This window comes from Helianthus annuus, chromosome 2 (assembly GCF_002127325.2).
Source record: "Helianthus annuus cultivar XRQ/B chromosome 2, HanXRQr2.0-SUNRISE, whole genome shotgun sequence".
NCBI classification, from domain to species: domain Eukaryota; kingdom Viridiplantae; phylum Streptophyta; class Magnoliopsida; order Asterales; family Asteraceae; genus Helianthus; species Helianthus annuus.
This window is the reverse complement of record NC_035434.2, coordinates 39,227,441-39,246,849: the sequence shown is the minus strand read 5'-3', so window position 1 is coordinate 39,246,849 and position 19,409 is coordinate 39,227,441. Positions and strand designations below refer to the sequence as shown.

General features: G+C 36.2%; 1 long non-coding RNA gene across 1 annotated transcript; it reads left to right on the top strand.

Moving 5' to 3' along the window:
- The first annotated feature begins 3,418 nt into the window (after positions 1 to 3,418).
- Positions 3,419 to 19,066, top strand: LOC110922389. The gene is made up of 3 exons (XR_002583127.2): positions 3,419 to 3,596; positions 4,704 to 4,767; positions 18,929 to 19,066. It is a non-coding gene; the product is annotated as an uncharacterized LOC110922389 (long non-coding RNA).
- Positions 19,067 to 19,409: the final 343 nt, after the last annotated feature.

Sequence of the window (19,409 nt, the reverse complement as noted above, 5' to 3'; positions counted from 1 at the left end):
TAAGAAGGACTGGAGCAATAAAAGTTGAGACATAAAGGGGCAAAAAAGAAATAGCATAAGGGACTAATAGAAAAAAAAAATATTATATCTACTGTTCATGCGTCTTTGCAAATGTTATATAGATAATAATAATATCACTGTTCGTGGAGATACTTAAGTCTTCGTCAAGTTGAAATCTTTTTGGCCCAAGTCGTCAAACCCGATAGTCTTCGTGGCCATAACTGTACTCTTCGTTAAATATAAATCTCCGTGGGATATCAAAAGCTTCGTGGGCCACATAATCTGTCTTTATCCCAATTGTAGGTTGGCCCAATATACACAATCTGTTGGATCCTATTAACTCTTCGTGAGTGTTTAGAAAAAGTAGTAACTGTTCGTGGACTTCAAATTAATTTTCATGGTCAACAATCTTCGTGGATATTTTCATTTAATTAGTTTTTAAATTAATTTTCATGGCCAACAATCTTAGTGGATATTTTCATTTAATTAATTTTCAAATTAATTTTCGTTTTCATTTAAATTTTATTGTCTACTCAACTGTTGGTGGAATATAGTCTTCGTGGTGAACATATAGTCTTCGTGGTGTTAGTCTTTGTAGACATTGACTTGTGTTTTTCACAGAAGACTTATAAATTTGTTATAACTTAAAAATTTTTGTTTTAACTTAAATTGTTCTTTATAAAACTTCATAATGAGTTCAAATCCTTGGAGTTGGAGTGAAAACTCAAGTATGCCACAAGATCCTTCACAATGGGTGAAAGGATTAATCCCGAAAAAGGAAATTACCGAACATCAATGGGCATGTCTCGCGAATCAAAACAATAGCATTCAAAATCTTCTCTTAAGCGAGAGTGAAACGGGAAAAAACAATCGTCCACCAAAATTGAATCACATGAACGATTATCCAACATGGAAAGGTCGTTTTCATACGTATGTTCTAGGGTAAAATACCAAATTGTGGACATGCTTTATCACACCTTACAATCTAGCTCTCGAAGAAGCAGGTTCCAACGCACAAGCTTTGGCGGCGTTGAGCGAGAATGATAAGAAGGCGTATGATCTCGAGAAGAAAGCATTCGCTATCCTTACGCAAGCACTTCATAAGGATATATCTATCATCAATTTGCGTATTGCACAAGTACAAAGAATTTGTGGGACGTGTTGGAAGCTAAAGGAGAAGGAAATGCTGCAATGAGAAAGATTCGGCACGATTTGTTGAAGAAGGTCTTCGAAGGATTTCGGTTCATGGAAAATGAAACACTCTACGAGATGGCTACTGGATATTATCACTTGATTAGTGAGATACACTCATACCGGGTTCAGGCTACACATCAAGAAATGGTCATGTGTTTTGCTGATGCTTTGCCACCCAAGTTGAGTCAGTTCATTGACTTGCTGAAGAATACTGGTGTTTTGGATACGGAGAGCATTTATGAATTCGTCCAGAAGCTCGAGAACAAAGATGAAGAGGAAATTCGAAAGGCTAGACGACTTCCAGCTCCACAGAATCCCGAGATATACTATGGAGGTATCAATATGGGGGTTAGTACCAGTCAACAACAACCGAAGCTTCAAACCGCATTTGTATCAAATACAAATCCTTATGGTCTACAACTACCTTGTCAACCATTTCCTCAACAAAAACCCTCTTCATTCACACAATCTACCCTACAACCTATGGGGGCGCTATGTTTGATTTGGGCGGTATATCACGCTCCACTACGCATGGCCTAAGAACATGAGTAGTGGCGAGACATGTGAAATGTTATTTTACGTTATTATTGAGCGTTCACGTCATCAAGACCATTTGAGTAGGTAAAATGGTGTAGTAGTGAGGCATGTGAAATTAATGAGTTATAAATGGAAAACAATATTAGGACCGGGTAACATTCACTAGCCAACGACTAGTTTTTATTTTTATTTTGATTACAATCTTCATCTCGTGGGCTAAACCATTTGATCGCGGTTTTGACACTTGGATGCTTGGTTACGTTTTTCATGTTCATCTATTAAAATCTCTAACATTTCATCGAGCTCCTTAGATAATGACTTAGAGCGTTTAGCCAAGCCCTAAGCATATGCATCAAGTAGAAATGTTAAATTGGTCGTGGTTGTGAATTCATGGGTAAATTTCCCCAATATTGCATGAACCGAAAAACCATGTTACATACATGAACCCGTACACAATATGCTTATTCAAAGGTTGGCAATGATAGAGTCTGTATAAACCGAAATATAAGTTGTTTTTCCCATGTATAAGTACTCTAAATTTAAAAATATGCAACGATAAATATAAAAGAGGTACAAGAATAATTACTTTAAACTTTAAAATGACCTTATGCTTGATTCTTTCTAATCAACAATAAGCTTGTATAAAAAAAACACAACCATCGGATTTATTCTTTTTTACATGTACAAAGTTTAATATTCTAAGCTATATATTATTTGCATCCTCCTTAGTTATGCTAAGCATTACTTTCACTTTAATATTATCAATAGTAAACGGTGCAATCGATTAAATTATTGCTATGAATTTTTACAACTAATGAGTTATAATAATCTGGATAATTAACTCTATTCACTATGTTCTAAACCGAGAGTTAAATTGGATAAAACTGGTACTAAATCTCCGTTAGTTGGTTTTATTTATTTTTTTCATAAAAGAAGTTGCTATAATATATCGTATCTACACAAAGCCAGTTGTCTCACATGTGCCACTATTATAATTTGATGGAAAATCAAAAGAAATCATAAACTTACACCTTTGGACCTTTCAAGCCCTCATTTATATACTCTTAATTTGAAACAATTGTGTGCATATATAGTTGTAAGTTGTGTTTAAATAGTTGTACATTAATCAATATAGGTTGTAAGTTGTGCTTAAGTGGTTGTACCTTAATCAAATAATAATGGTTTCATTACCTTACCAAATATAATCTGTTTTGTATGCATGTATCGTTGTAAATTGTGCTTAAGTGGTTATACCCTAATCAAATAATGGTTTCATTATCTTACCATATTCAATCTGTTTGATCCATTCAAAGTTGTGTTGTTTTATTTGTAAATTATTATTTATAATAATCTAATTAATTTAGCCAAAATCTTGTATAAATATAATTTGCAACATATTGATGCAATGGTTGTTGTAATGTATGCATTATGGTTTGTTTAGTGGTAATGATATATATTACATATAGATTACGATGAACCTGTCAAACGAGAAAAAAATTGACGCCGGTTCATCGTAACGCGCGAGTCCTAGATCAACTTAGTTATTTTATTCTACGTTTTACGTTTCGGTTTAATTTCTTCGCATTAACACCGCAACTTCAGTGTCGACGGTCGCTGCTGTTAGTAGTGTGGCATCAGTGCTCGCCCCCGCCGCAACGCGGGGGTTGGTTAATACTAGTTGAAAATAAAAATAAACATTCCCGCTTCTATCTTGGCTCGCTGTCTCCCCTTTCCCGCTACTCATTCCAGCCCTAATCTTCCCACCAAAGAAATCGACTAGCCGATGAGTAGGCGACGACGAAGATAGAGGCCAGAAGCTGCGTTCCAGACCGTGGTTTCAGGCGGCGCTTCAAACTGTGAAACTAGTAAGTTGACCTGATCCCAATCGTAAACCCTAAGTCCCTAACTTTCATGGTAGTTTTGTAAAACCTAAATTTGAGTGAAATTGTGAAATTTATTTAGTGTTTTTTTGCTACTATAAGTGTTTTTTTTGTTAGTATTAGTGTATAAATGTGAAATTTATTAGTGTTTTTGCTGAAGTATTGGATAAAAAATCGAATTCCGGCCATATTTTGACGAATTTCTGCACATTCCGGCTAACTAACTTCTGGTGGTGAAAGAAGTAGATTTATTCTGCTGGCTAAGTTCCGTGATGTTGCAGAGGAGGTGGTATTGCAGGTTTGTGAGGGTGTGAGGAAGTTGATAGTGTTTTAAAATAGTTTTTACTCATTAGTGTTTTTGTCTTGGTAAAGTTAGCTACTGTGAACGGTGACTAGTCACAAATGAGGACTAGATTGGCTGATTGGCAACAGTGATGGGTTGCAGGGAAAGTGCAGAGCTGAAGTCTGGCTATTTTTGTTTTAACATTTTTAAATGAATTGTGTATAGTTTTAAATGGGTTATTATGTCTATTTTTTTTTCAGGCATACTAGAACTTCAAACTGAAGGCATATAATATATATAGTTACTTAGTTAGTACATATAATATATCTATTAGAATTTTAGATTAAGTGAAGGTCTTAAAAAGTTTTATATTTCTTGATGCTAGTTAGATGATTTTAGTATCTGTTTAAATATATTAAATATTACTCTCTAAATATATTTATAAGACTAATATAATTATCCAATATAATATATTTTTTTTCATTTAAGTGTGTTTTTTTTTTCTCAGGACCTCGCTTTTTTGCGCCTTGCGCCCTAGGCCATAGGCGAGGCCTATGCGCCTTAAGTGCGCCTAGCGCATTTGATAACTATGGTTTGACCAAATCTCAAATGGTGACCATTTTTTTTTTTAAATCCTGGACCAACTCGAAATTCGTTCTGATCCGGACCCGTTTCAACCAGAACCTGTTTGCAAAGAACTTATGTCCAAGATCTTTGTTTATTTCTATTATTTCTATTTGTTTATTTCTATTATTTATGGTTCATATTGTATTCCAATAATTATTGGTCGTTTACTCTTGGTGATTTAGTGATTGGAAGATCGGGAAGCTTTACAAATAAGCCAATTTGCATCATCTAGTCGAGACTTATAAGGTTAGTTCTTTTGATACCCCAAACTTATGTGATGTAGAAATATTTATTATATAATTGTCATACTAGATTACTAGCTAATGTATGTCTTTAAGTTAGCTTGATGGATCATGCTAAGCCTAACAAACTTAATTTATAGACCAACAAGTCACTTTAAGCCATACGCGTTTGATATAAACAACATATAAAATAAAACTGATATGTATGAAATTATTTTGATTGATCATGCTAAGCCTAATGAAGGAGACAATTATGGGTCACTTCTGATTCTTATAGGCATTTGTAACTAGCATGATAATAAACTTTAAAGATAAGTCATGTATGTGCATGTATTTGTGATCTTCCTGTGTTAGGCTCTAACACTTAGTGGAATTTCGTTATAGATTAATAAAAATGTCGTCAAATAGAGAATGGATGTATGGGACCAGAACCAATAAAGACGGTACTATAAATTTGCAATTTCAACAACGTGTTGATTATTTCTTGGATTTTGCATACAAAAACGCAAAGAACATTGAAGGGGAATGTAACCCCCGTCAAAATCCGACCCGTTTTAAATTTTGGATCCTAATCCTTGAAACTCGAGAGCTTCGCAAAATAATTAATAATTTAAGTCGTTTATAAATATGGTTATTTATTTGTTTAAATAATTAAACTAATTAATGTTGTCATTAAAAGTTTTTACTTTTTATGAAAATAAGTTAGTTAAACTATGTTAGAAAGTTAGTTTTGTTTAAGAGTTTAACTTAATGAAAGTTAACCTAACTAAATAATTATCCTTCTAAATGTTTAGGGACCTTAGTGTTATTTGGTAAAGTGTAAAAGATAAAAATAACAAAAAAAGAGCAATGCCCAGGATTCGAACCTGCGTCCACCCTGCTTTCACATCCACATCGTATACCAGTTGAGCTACAACAGTTTTGGTACAAACGTTGCAAGCAAATAAATTATATTCGCTTGCTTTCAGCGAGTTTCCTTTTGAATCAATTTTGCCGCCAAGACAGAAAGTTGACAACCCTTTGTTTCCTTTTTCTTCTTCGCTGATTTCTTGATGCCTAACTGTGATTCCGCGTTTCCTATTTAATTCCAATCATGAACATCTTCAAACAATCAATCAAACCGTTTCCATAATTCGCGACCCTTCGAAACGCTATAAATATCGAGACTCTCATCACCTTTCGGAACACAATCATACTCGACACCCTCATACCTCACACACACCCGCAACACGTTTCGATATCCCACACACTCACCGGAATCCTTATCATACGACTTGAAGTTGCCGGAGAAAGTTAGACGTTACCGGAGACACGAAGGCGGAGAAGACAACCGTAGAACCCGCGACTTTTTCGTCGTATTTTTGTTTCGTGTTAAGAGTATCGCACGCCGCCGGAAAAACCTTCCTTCGATCCACTGTTGTCACCGAGCACGTCACCGGAGTCGGACCTTCGCCAGAGATCGGAATTTATTTCGTGTCTTGTCACTTCGTATTCGGATAAACACTCTCGTTTCGCTCGTTCCTTTGGATAATCTCAACTCTTTACTCGTGCGTATTTACAAGAAACGCAACGCAATCAAGGTTGATAGACGAAGTGATCAAGAAAACAAGCTAGGATGAACCTAGAAACCCATCTAGAATAAACAATGCTTTGAACTATTTTTGGTACAATGTTTGAATCTTGTATGACATCTTAGCATTTATGAAATTTGATTTAATCTATATTGTCACAATTAGTGTTATGTTGTTTTGAGCAATTTGTTCGTCTCATCCCGATGTTTCCGCCATCGGTTGGGGTGTGACAGATTGGTATCAGAGCCATAACTATAGGGAATTAGGTAGGATTGCCTTACTTTTCCCTAGTCTATAGTAGGAGTACTCTGATACCAGATTGGTATCAGAGCCATAACTATAGGGAATTAGGAATGCCTTTCCTAGTCTATAGTTTAGGAGCTTTCTCACTATGTGTTGCTTAAAACAACTTCCTTCCTACCTCACTTGCTTCTCTCTATTCTTTTGGACTTCTAATATACATGCCTTTCCTAACGCTAACACAATACACACTTGGAGACTATGAAGACACTCTTACAACACAATCGAAATGACTTATCAAGATAGGGGTGATTCCCACACTTGGTGATGATTTTCACTCAGCTATACTTTGATTTTTGCACGAAATCTACCCTCAAGTTAGGAGTGATATCCAAACCTTCAAGGGAGTTTTCCATTTCATATTCCAGTGGACCCTTATCTTAAGATAAGTACCAACCACATTAGGGTACGATGTTATCAAGTTAGAGGTGATACTCGCATCTTGTTTAACTAGTCCCACTCCTCGATTTTCGCTCTCGCCGAAGTTTCGATTTTCCCAATCGATTAAGGACGTGTAGTAACTGGAAGGACAAATATCGTTAGTCGCTCCTCGATGAGAGTATTTGTCTAATAGGCCAAAGCACGTTTCCTTAATTTGAAAAGGACTTTGATTCACTTTGGAATTGTCATATGTTACGTTCCGTGACAATCCATATTTTACGTTAAATCTCTTTTATGTTATCTCAATTATTATGTGTTTTACATTTGAGCGTTTCATTCATTTCTAGCTAGGAGACACATTTCGCACTATTGTCGCAACCTAAAACAATTAATGTTACTCTCTCGTGAACAAATTAAATTTATTATGCTTTCATCATACATGTTACTCTATGTGAAAATTCATGTCACTTTATTCATGTTATACTATGTGAAATTCTAGGTGAAACAAGGTGCTATATGGTGCATTCATGAAAACAAGTTTTTCCTAAACAAACATTATGATCAAGGTCTCATCTATTCTCATTTTTTTTAAAAAAATTCACCTTTTCTAAAGTCTTTCTCTTAGATTTCGAGGACGAAATCTCCTAAAGTAGGGGAGACTGTAACATTTCGTATTTCTGAACTTTCTATTTTTAGCAAGTCGTGTCGTACTTTCCCAAATTAATCAATTGTACTCTCGTTGCACTTTATTTCGTTCCAAATTTTATTTAGAGACTTGAATCATAATGAAAAATGCATTGCTTTGATCATATTCTTGTTTTAATACTATGTTATGTTATTACACTTGGAAACACGTTAAACTATGTCAAACACGTAAAAACAGTGGAAAGATATCCTAATCTCGACTCTCGAAACAAGTATTATCAAGAGATTACCCTAAACCGTACAAAAATCGGGAATTTATACGTAATTCGGTAAAATACCCAAGATTTTTGGGCTAAATCAAATAATTATAATATATATTATTAGTTAAAATAAATAAATATAGTATTTATAAATTAATTAATTAAATAAATTAATATTGTAATTAATTAAATAAATAAACGTTTTAAATAAAAATGGTTAGTTTAGTTAAACTAAGTTAACTAGGTTAATTGAATCATAATAGAAAACATAACTAGGTTAGTAGTTTTTCAAGGGAACCCACTAACTGAGTTAGAAAACTCAGTTAAATGCGGTTAGGTTCAGTTAAAAAAAAGGGGATCCTTCTTTAAAGGATCGACCCTTACACGATTCGAACTCACGACCTCTCGCACACAAAGCAACGCACTAACCACTCGGCCGGGCATGCCACATCCGAACTGTGACACCCCGAAATTATCAGAGCATTGGTGTGACTGGACTGGTATCTTCATTGCACAGCGGAAGCAAATAAAGCTAAGACTTCTAGAAATTGAACGCCACTAAGTACTCGACTCTTCATGGTCCTCCTATTCCAACCGTGCCTTGTCTTAGAAATGCAACCTGAGAAAGAAACATGCGAAAAAGTCAACATAAAGTTGAGCGAGTTCATAGTTTATTTGTAAAAGATTTGAAATAAATCTTTTTGAATGACCGGTTTTTGTGGTATTGTTGAATGTTTAAATACTTGAGTGTTTAAAATACTTGAATGTTTAAATACTCGAATGTTTAAATACTTGAATGTTTAAATACTTGAATGAAAACATGGTATGTAAGTTGTAGAATGTATGAATGTTTGAATGTAACTTGTAAAACGTATCTGTAACTGATTACTATGAATGTTTGCTTGTATCTTGTAGAATGTATCTGTAACTGAGTACTATGAATGTTTGAGATCGCTAGTGGTTTGCAAGGCCACTAACATGTGTCACGACATAGGAAGCCACCAAACCTAGGCATTTTTGTCACCTTGACTGAGACACAGAAGCACTCATTGGTAGAAGTAGGCCAAGAGTGGGGTTGCCTGAAACCCGTTAGATCTAACCTTTTGTTCCGCGGTCTGAATGTATACGTTGATTAATGGTGCTTATGGTACCCTATTCGAGACATGATTTAGAATGTTTCTCTTGAATGTTTTTGTACTCCATCACACCATTTGTAAACATTGTAACATATGTATCTTGTAAACTCTTGTATTTGTATTTTTTCCGTAGTTTAGAAAACTAAAACTCGTGTGTATGCATTCTTCGAAAAATATGCTTGTTTGAAAAACAGGTATAAATCATAAGCTTTTCGTAAACCATTTGTGTTCTTTGTGACATGGTTTAAAAATATATACTTCTTGTATGCTTTGCAAAAAGTGCATGTCTTTCCACCCCGAAAACATTTATAAAAGTGTAAAAATGTGGGCTTATGAACTCACCTGAATATTCCCGTGCAAAGCTAGCTAATCTACGACTTCTTGATGTCGTTTCCAAGGCTCGACTTGCTAGCGTGCATTCTACAGTATTCCTAACATGGAATATCTAATAAGTTTCTAAATAAACGCAGTAACTAACTACGTGTCATCGAGCTCTACCGAATCGTAAATCGAACGGTTCAATGGTACGTAGTTAACTTATCGGAAATGATAGGTCTTGTTTGATAAGTGTTGTTTATTGTCGATACAACCACTAAGTCTTGAAAAGACTTAATTCTCGAGAGATTTAAAAATAAATAAATATTTATATATAAAATATATAAATACTTCGTTGTAATTGCGTTGTATTTGCCTTAGCCGTCTTGAGTAGTCATACGAAAATAATATATAATAACTTGTATTATATATATCACGTCTTGTGTATATTTGCCAAAAATATACGTATATGCCGTCTAGGCGTATAAAATAAATATAACAGTTATATTTATTTTGTAAAAGAATCGTCGACTTGTATTGGAAAATAAATATATATAACTATATTTATTTATAAAAGGATTCGAGTTCGTTTGAAATAAATATATAAATTATATTTATTTTTATAAAAGCGAATCCATCTTGTTTGATATTTGGAATAAATATAAAAACTTTATATTTATTTTTTTACAAAATGAAATCATGTCATTTGATATTCGAAATAACATATAACTATATTTAAGCTTATATAAGAATCGTCGCTTTTGTAACGTATCGTCAAAAGAAATTATATGTTCGTATTCGTTTTTCCAAAAAAAATCGATAGTTTATTTTATAATAAAACGCTTTGTGTACTCCGGATTTTCTCGAAAAACGGGCAGAGTCTCCTCTGTTTTTGGACGCCCCGACAACACGAGTTGTCTTTATATCAAAATTCAACAAAACTTTAACAGTATAAGCACTTTATATGTAATTTTTGCCAAATGTACCAAAAGTAAACTATTATCAAATCAATTCGGGTCGAGCTCGTTCACGAAATAATTAAAATTACGTAAATATTAAACGTGTCGTTAGTCTTTACCCATCTTCGCGTCAAACGTTGACTGAGTTGACCGAGTCAACTGAGTTGACCGGCTCAGTTGACTGAGTTGACCAGATCGACTCGGTTTGACCGAGTCAACCAAAACTGTTGACCGCACCCCAATCTTGATCCGAACCACCATTGACCCGAACCTGCCGAGTCCGAAACCCGAAACCGAGTCATTGACTTGATGTTGACCAGATTGACCCGAGCTGATTCTGAAGCGAATCTGTTGAACCACTCACCTGAACCGAACACGAACCTCATCCTTTTCAACATAACATCACCTCTTGTCGCCTGAACCAAATCGAAACCACAACGAAACCCGAACCAAAATTCCGTTGATACCCAAACTGAAATCTAGAATATTATGAACCAACTAACCTGCCACATCTCGAGTTTCTCCCCGATCCGACCCGAGCCGCAGACGCACCACCGCCGCTGTCACCGCCGGCCGCCGCCGCGTATGGTGGTCGGCACCGCCTTTGCTTCGTCACCTCTTTCTCTCTCTCGAAGCCACACCACCACCGGTTCTCTCCTGCCTCTCTCTTGTTCTTCGTGTCACGCCAGTCATCAAGAAGGGGAAGGGAGTGGAGGCTGATTGACGAAGGGGGGGGGTCGTCTGACAAAACGAACCCCCGGCAGTCGCCGGAGTTCCCTGGGCTTCACCAGTTTTCCGGTCAACGATCATGGAGAGAGGAGATGAGTGAGATCGAGAGGTTTGGCTGGGTTGGGTTTTGCTTGATGTGGAAGATGATTGGCTTTGTTGTTCTGTGTTTTGAGGGGGAAAGGAAACGAGAGAGAGAGAGGGGATTCGGGTGTAAGGGGTGTTTGTGTTGAAGGGAGCTCTTATCTTCTTTTGAGTGTGTGTTGTTTCTTTTAGTATGAGGTTTGTAGAGAATATAAAATCTCTTGTGTGTTTGTGTTGCCTAGATGCATAACCGAGAGAGGTTTTATACTCATTCTGGTGGGTAGTGACTAATGTGTTTTACTTATGTCTTGAGTACAGAGATCTCATGAAGATTTCTTGTGTCCATCTTTTGAGACATAAATCTTTTGGAAGATTTATAGAGATATTTTAGAGATTTTGAATATCTTGTACAGATTTTGAGAATCTCTTGTAATTATTGTGTAAGATTTTTTAAGTATTGCATAGAGATCTTGTATGGTATGTGCGGGTTTAGGCTTGTGGGGTTTGGGCTTGGGCCTAGGGCCCACAAGCCCATCTCATGTGTAAGTGGCCCGTAATTCCTACGAGACCCCATATCGCACCCTCATTCCATAAGCATAAAAATTTTCGTGTAACATCCATATTTGTCGGTGTCGTCAGTATTTCGTACGGTTTCAGTCTGTTGTCATTTGTTGTTTTGCAGATTCCATGCGAATCCTCATACGCGTACAGTATAGCTGAACAAACGTTTCTGGGCACTCCAAGGGCCTGGTTAAGTTAATTAGCGTCGTACACACTATTTATTATTGCGTAATCACCTGTTAATCACATAATTAAGCGCGTAAATTACCGGTTGTCACATTCTCCCCCTGTTAATAAAATTTCGTCCTCGAAATTTAGACTACGTTAACTCCCTAGAGTTACGTTATGCGTAGAAAATACGAATAGTACCAAAGTGAACGATTATGAAATCAAATCAAGACTTATTCGAATGATGTGAATTCAAGGACGTATCACAAGACGCAAATGAATTCTAAAAATGATCGCATCCAATAAATGAACTTAGATTCAACAAGCTCAAATGTAATAGTTTGGATGAAACGCTCGATCATGATCAGCCCAAGCCGCAAGTTCTACCGACGCCACAAGGTATCGTAGTGATCAAAAGTAATTCAATAATAGTGGTGATCAATCAAGTATCACCTGTGTTTGAAGTCAAATGAAAGCGCAATAATAAATCGAAGCGGATTTAATCTAGATCAATAAATAGATAATTAAATCCGTGTATGAGATTAGCGCAAGCTTCATTTTAGTGAAAATGTCACCTCAAGGTGTCGAAATCAACAAACGACTTAATGTAGTTGTAGACCAAACAAATCTACTACGACTCAGAACAATGAAACAATTGTTAAAACGAATTCGAATATGATGTTTTCAATACATCATATGGTGTCTTGAATTGAATATGTGAAATGAACAAGTTCAAACAATTGAATTTTGATTTCGGCGCAAGCCGACAATAACTGCATGTATCGACAAGAACACTTTCGGCATGGTCACAACGAAAACCATGTATGTAACTTGAAAAAGAAAGGGATTTCAAGAAAATGTGTTGACTTGATTACAAAGGAGCCAACAGTTACAATAATGCGGGTCATTCGAATCACAAATCAACAATTAGATTTAGCGAAACAATATTTGAACTTCAATGAAACGCTTTATTCGAAACGGAACCACATGCGTAACAACCGATGCATGCATAACATATGAATTTTTCAAGAATTGAAGCAAATGAACATTCCCTATAATGAAGAAGTTATTGTGATGCAATGACCATTAAGAGGAGTAGAGATGCTAGAATCTACTTAGTAAATGTGAAAGTCGAAATTTCAAATAAAGAAATTTTAAGGACTTTACCTGGGGTTGCATGTGACGACCAGTTGTTAGGTGACATTACCATGGAATGTCGAACATAGCATGTTCGTCGTTATTGAGTTAGGGGGAATGTGGAGACATACGTCTTCTCCTTAGCATGACTCGTGTCGTTTGCAGGACCGTGTGCCCACTGCCGCTTCCTCGAAAGTCGTGTGTGACGTACTTCAACCTCCGTTGATGTATAGCTTAAGTTTCACGTATTCCTGTGCACTAGCATTTCGTTATGCGTAGGCTGCCTGCTCGGAAAGTCAAAATATCATAGACAATATGAACAATAGTGTGTGCCCGAGTTAATATTCGCAGTTCCTACGTGATGACCTTTAATGAACTTCAACAAGAGTTTCCGAAGGTCTTAAATGCATGTTTCCTAAACTCTCAGAGTTTTGTGTACTGTATGCTACTATCTTGTGTACCGTGTGTAATCGGCACAATAAAGTATGTTTGAAAACAAAATCTTGACTGTTAGTTTTTCGGCAACGGTTGGAGACCATATTCGAGTACTATGCGTTCCGTATGCATTCAGGTTTCAATATTCTAAGTTCCCAGGGGAATATGAGGTTAGAGCCTAGGTATCTCTACAGAGAACCCTATTCGCTGTAACCTGTAGCTCTGATACCAATCTGTCACACCCCGAAATTATCAGAGCATTGGTGTGACTGGACTGGTATCTTCATTGCACAGCGGAAGCAAATAAAGCTAAGACTTCTAGAAATTGAACGCCACTAAGTACTCGACTCTTCATGGTCCTCCTATTCCAACCGTGCCTTGTCTTAGAAATGCAACCTGAGAAAGAAACATGCGAAAAAGTCAACATAAAGTTGAGCGAGTTCATAGTTTATTTGTAAAATATTTGAAATAAATCTTTTTGAATGACCGGTTTTTGAGGTATTGTTGAATGTTTAAATACTTGAGTGTTTAAAATACTTGAATGTTTAAATACTCGAATGTTTAAATACTTGAATGTTTAAATACTTGAATGAAAACATGGTATGTAACTTGTAGAATGTATGAATGTTTGAATGTAACTTGTAAAACGTATCTGTAACTGATTACTATGAATGTTTGCTTGTATCTTGTAGAATGTATCTGTAACTGAGTACTATGAATGTTTGAGATCGCTAGTGGTTTGCAAGGCCACTAACATGTGTCACGACATAGGAAGCCACCAAACCTAGGCATTTTTGTCACCTTGACTGAGACACAGAAGCACTCATTGGTAGAAGTAGGCCAAGAGTGGGGTTGCCTGAAACCCGTTAGATCTAACCTTTTGTTCCGCGGTCTGAATGTATACGTTGATTAATGGTGCTTATGGTACCCTATTCGAGACATGATTTAGAATGTTTCTCTTGAATGTTTTTGTACTCCATCACACCATTTGTAAACATTGTAACATATGTATCTTGTAAACTCTTGTATTTGTATTTTTTCCGTAGTTTAGAAAACTAAAACTCGTGTGTATGCATTCTTCGAAAAATATGCTTGTTTGAAAAACCGGTATAAATCATAAGCTTTTCGTAAACCATTTGTGTTCTTTGTGACATGGTTTAAAAATATATACTTCTTGTATGCTTTGCAAAAAGTGCATGTCTTTCCACCCCGAAAACATTTATAAAAGTGTAAAAATGTGGGGTTATGAACTCACCTGAATATTCCCGTGCAAAGCTAGCTAATTTACGACTTCTTGATGTCGTTTCCAAGGCTCGACTTGCTAGCGTGCATTCTACAGTATTCCTAACACGGAATATCTAATAAGTTTCTAAATAAACGCAGTAACTAACTACGTGTCATCGAGCTCTACCGAATCGTAAATCGAACGGTTCAATGGTACGTAGTTAACTTATCGGAAATGATAGGTCTTGTTTGATAAGTGTTGTTTATTGTCGATACAACCACTAAGTCTTGAAAAGACTTAATTCTCGAGAGATTTAAAAATAAATAAATATTTATATATAAAATATATAAATACTTCGTTGTAATTGCGTTGTATTTGCCTTAGCCGTCTTGAGTAGTCATACGAAAATAATATATAATAACTTGTATTATATATATCACGTCTTGTGTATATTTGCCAAAAATATACGTATATGCCGTCTAGGCGTATAAAATAAATATAACAGTTATATTTATTTTGTAAAAGAATCGTCGACTTGTATTGGAAAATAAATATATATATAACTATATTTATTTATAAAAGGATTCGAGTTCGTTTGAAATAAATATATAAATTATATTTATTTTTATAAAAGCGAATCCATCTTGTTTGATATCTGGAATAAATATAAAAACTTTATATTTATTTTTTTACAAAATGAAATCATGTCATTTGATATTCGAAATAACATATAACTATATTTAAGCTTATATAAGAATCGTCGCTTTTGTAACGTATCGTCAAAAGAAATTATATGTTCGTATTCGTTTTTCCAAAAAAAATCGATAGTTTATTTTATAATAAAACGCTTTGTGTACTCCGGATTTTCTCGAAAAACGGGCAGAGTCTCCTCTGTTTTTGGACGCCCCGACAACATGAGTTGTCTTTATATCAAAATTCAACAAAACTTTAACAGTATAAGCACTTTATATGTAATTTTTGCCAAATGTACCAAAAGTAAACTATTATCAAATCAATTACGGTCGAGCTCGTTCACGAAATAATTAAAATTACGTAAATATTAAACGTGTCGTTAGTCTTTACCCATCTTCGCGTCAAACGTTGACTGAGTTGACCGAGTCAACTGAGTTGACCGGCTCAGTTGACTGAGTTGACCAGATCGACTCGGTTTGACCGAGTCAACCAAAACTGTTGACCGCACCCCAATCTTGATCCGAACCACCATTGACCCGAAACTGCCGAGTCCGAAACCCGAAACCGAGTCATTGACTTGATGTTGACCAGATTGACCCGAGCTGATTCTGAAGCGAATCTGTTGAACCACTCACCTGAACCGAACACGAACCTCATCCTCTTCAACATAACATCACCTCTTGTCGCCTGAACCAAATCGAAACCACAACGAAACCCGAACCAAAATTCCGTTGATACCCAAACTGAAATCTAGAATATTATGAACCAACTAACCTGCCACATCTCGAGTTTCTCCCCGATCCGACCCGAGTCGCAGACGCACCACCGCCACTGTCACCGCCGGCCGCCGCCGCGTATGGTGGTCGGCACTGCCTTTGCTTCGTCACCTCTTTCTCTCTCTCGAAGCCACACCACCACCGGTTCTCTCCTGCCTCTTTCTTGTTCTTCGTGTCACGCCAGTCATCAAGAAGGGGAAGGGAGTGGAGGCTGATTGACGAAGGGGGGGGGTCGTCTGACAAAACGAACCCCCGGCAGTCGCCGGAGTTCCCTGGGCTTCACCGGTTTTACGGTCAACGATCATGGAGAGAGGAGATGAGTGAGATCGAGAGGTTTGGCTGGGTTGGGTTTTGCTTGATGTGGAAGATGATTGGCTTTGTTGTTCTGTGTTTTGAGGGGGAAAGGAAACGAGAGAGAGAGAGAGAGAGAGAGAGAGAGGGGATTCGGGTGTAAGGGGTGTTTGTGTTGAAGGGAGCTCTTATCTTCTTTTGAGTGTGTGTTGTTTCTTTTAGTATGAGGTTTGTAGAGAATATAAAATCTCTTGTGTGTTTGTGTTGCCTAGATGCATAACCGAGAGAGGTTTTATACTCATTCTGGTGGGTAGTGACTAATGTGTTTTACTTATGTCTTGAGTACAGAGATCTCATGAAGATTTCTTGTGTCCATCTTTTGAGACATAAATCTTTTGGAAGATTTATAGAGATATTTTAGAGATTTTGAATATCTTGTACAGATTTTGAGAATCTCTTGTAATTATTGTGTAAGATTTTATAAGTATTGCATAGAGATCTTGTATGGTATGTGCGGGTTTAGGCTTGTGGGGTTTGGGCTTGGGCCCAGGGCCCACAAGCCCATCTCATGTGTAAGTGGCCCGTAATTCCTACGAGACCCCATATCGCACCCTCATTCCATAAGCATAAAAATTTTCGTGTAACATCCATATTTGTCGGTGTCGTCAGTATTTCGTACGGTTTCAGTCTGTTGTCATTTGTTGTTTTGCAGATTCCACGCGAATCCTCATACGCGTACAATATAGCTGAACAAACGTTTCTGGGCACTCCAAGGGCCTGGTTAAGTTAATTAGCGTCGTACACACTATTTATTATTGCGTAATCACCTGTTAATCACATAATTAAGCGCGTAAATTACCGGTTGTCACATGAACAAATAAGGAAACGTTTGAATCTTATACACAGTTTACGCGATTTCTTTTCATTCCTTTTAAAGAGTTACCGCCCAAAAGGGCAACAGTTGACTTCCTTTCTTTTCTTACAAATAATCGGTTTCCATATCCTTGATCAATCACCCAGCCAATCAAACCACTATTTACAGAAACAACCTATTTCGTTCCTTGATTCGGATCAATCACCATCATTTCCGTATTTACGTAACCTCGAACCAACCTATAAATACCGAGCACTCAACCATTTCGACACCACCCCTCCTGTTCGAGCTCACCGGACAACCTCCTGGCATTCACCCTCACACCTCCGAACTACCTCACCTCCTGCCATCATTCGACACCCTCCTCGCCTTCCGTTACATCGTCAGAGTTCACCAAAACCAACTTCGAACCTCGCACTCTCGCAACACCCTCATTCTTAAAAGCCGGTCCCGACCCCACAGTTATCACCGAAGACTGCCGGAGTTGCGGTGACTTCGCCAGAATCGCCACCGTTCGCCGGAGAAGACGACCCAGTCGCCGGTAACCTTTCCTTTTCCGTCCACCCTAGTTGTTTCTGTTATTACTATTATTATTATTATTATTATTATTATTATTATTATTATTATTATTATATTATCATTACTATAATTAATAAAATTCAGTTACAATTATTAATAAAAGTTAGTTATTAATATTACCAAAAATCAGAATTTTAATCAGGAATTTATTATTATTAACTATAATCGGTAATATTGATATTTATTCAACATTTTTTTGATATAGATTTTTATGATCATTAATATTTTTAAATCAGAATTTATTTTTATTAACATTATATACAATCCAATATATAAATCAGCATCTTTATTATTTAAAATCAGTGATAGTAAAATATATGTATATATAAAATCAGAATTTTTCTTAATACATAAATAATCAAAATTAATTGATATTCATTATCATTAACTTATACATTATCAGAATGAGTATATTAGAATTATTGTCATCACGTTTATAACATTAATATTTAGTTATTTACCTTAAATACTTAACAAATCCTCAATCAAATAGGGTGAATCTCTTGCACTCACTTGGAATCTCGTGGGCAATCTCTAATCTCTTACAAGAAAGCGCAACGCAATCAATGTGAGTATACATGACCCATTTTCGTTTTACACTTTTTGGGTGCAATATGTATTCCTTATCAAATTACACAATCACGTTAAACATTTTATGCACACTCTATCCATACTCTATGTGATACATTTTAATCATGTTAGACATGTTATGCTACTGTAAACATTCATGACTATGTGTTCATTAACTTTGCAAGCCTCCCCTAACAATGGTAGCGCTATAGGTTGAGAAACGCCCCACTCGTTATATTAACGGGTATTGTTAGGTTAAACTATGTTAAAACCACCCATACTCTTTTGGGTAGGCACATTAATTGCGTTAAACTTTGGTTTGGACACGTAGAGTAACATCGTTTCGAGTATACTGTTAATATGATATTGTATTTCACATTTGGATATGAGCAACATTTTAAACACGTATTATGCTATGTATGAAAACTTGTATACTCGCCAACATGCTTTTGTTGATTGTACTTTAATACATATTGCAGGTTGATGTTCAAGAAATAAAGCAATCAAGCTAGGATGGAACTAGAAACCCATTTTAGCATAGTATTTTATTATGTTTGATTTATGATGTACTTGAAAACAATGTATTCCCATTTGATATTTATGAAATGAATTTAATTCATATTGTCACAATAGTGTTATGTTGTTTTGAGCAATTTGTACGTCTCATCCCGATGTTTCCGCCATCGGTTGGGGTGTGACAGGGAAACTATAAATGGGGTTCGAAAGTTATTAATTAGATGTCCGTGTAAAACATGCAACAATCATTTTTACAAGATGAGAGGCATTGTGGATTTTCATCTAACTTCACAAGGATTTATGAAAGATTATTTGGTATGGTACGCGCATGGCGAATCTGATGAGCCAATGGATGTAGGCCAATGCTCAAACCCTAGACCGTCTCAACATCTGGTATGGTACGCGCATGCAAATTATTTTTTCCCAGACTCACCCCTAATTTTT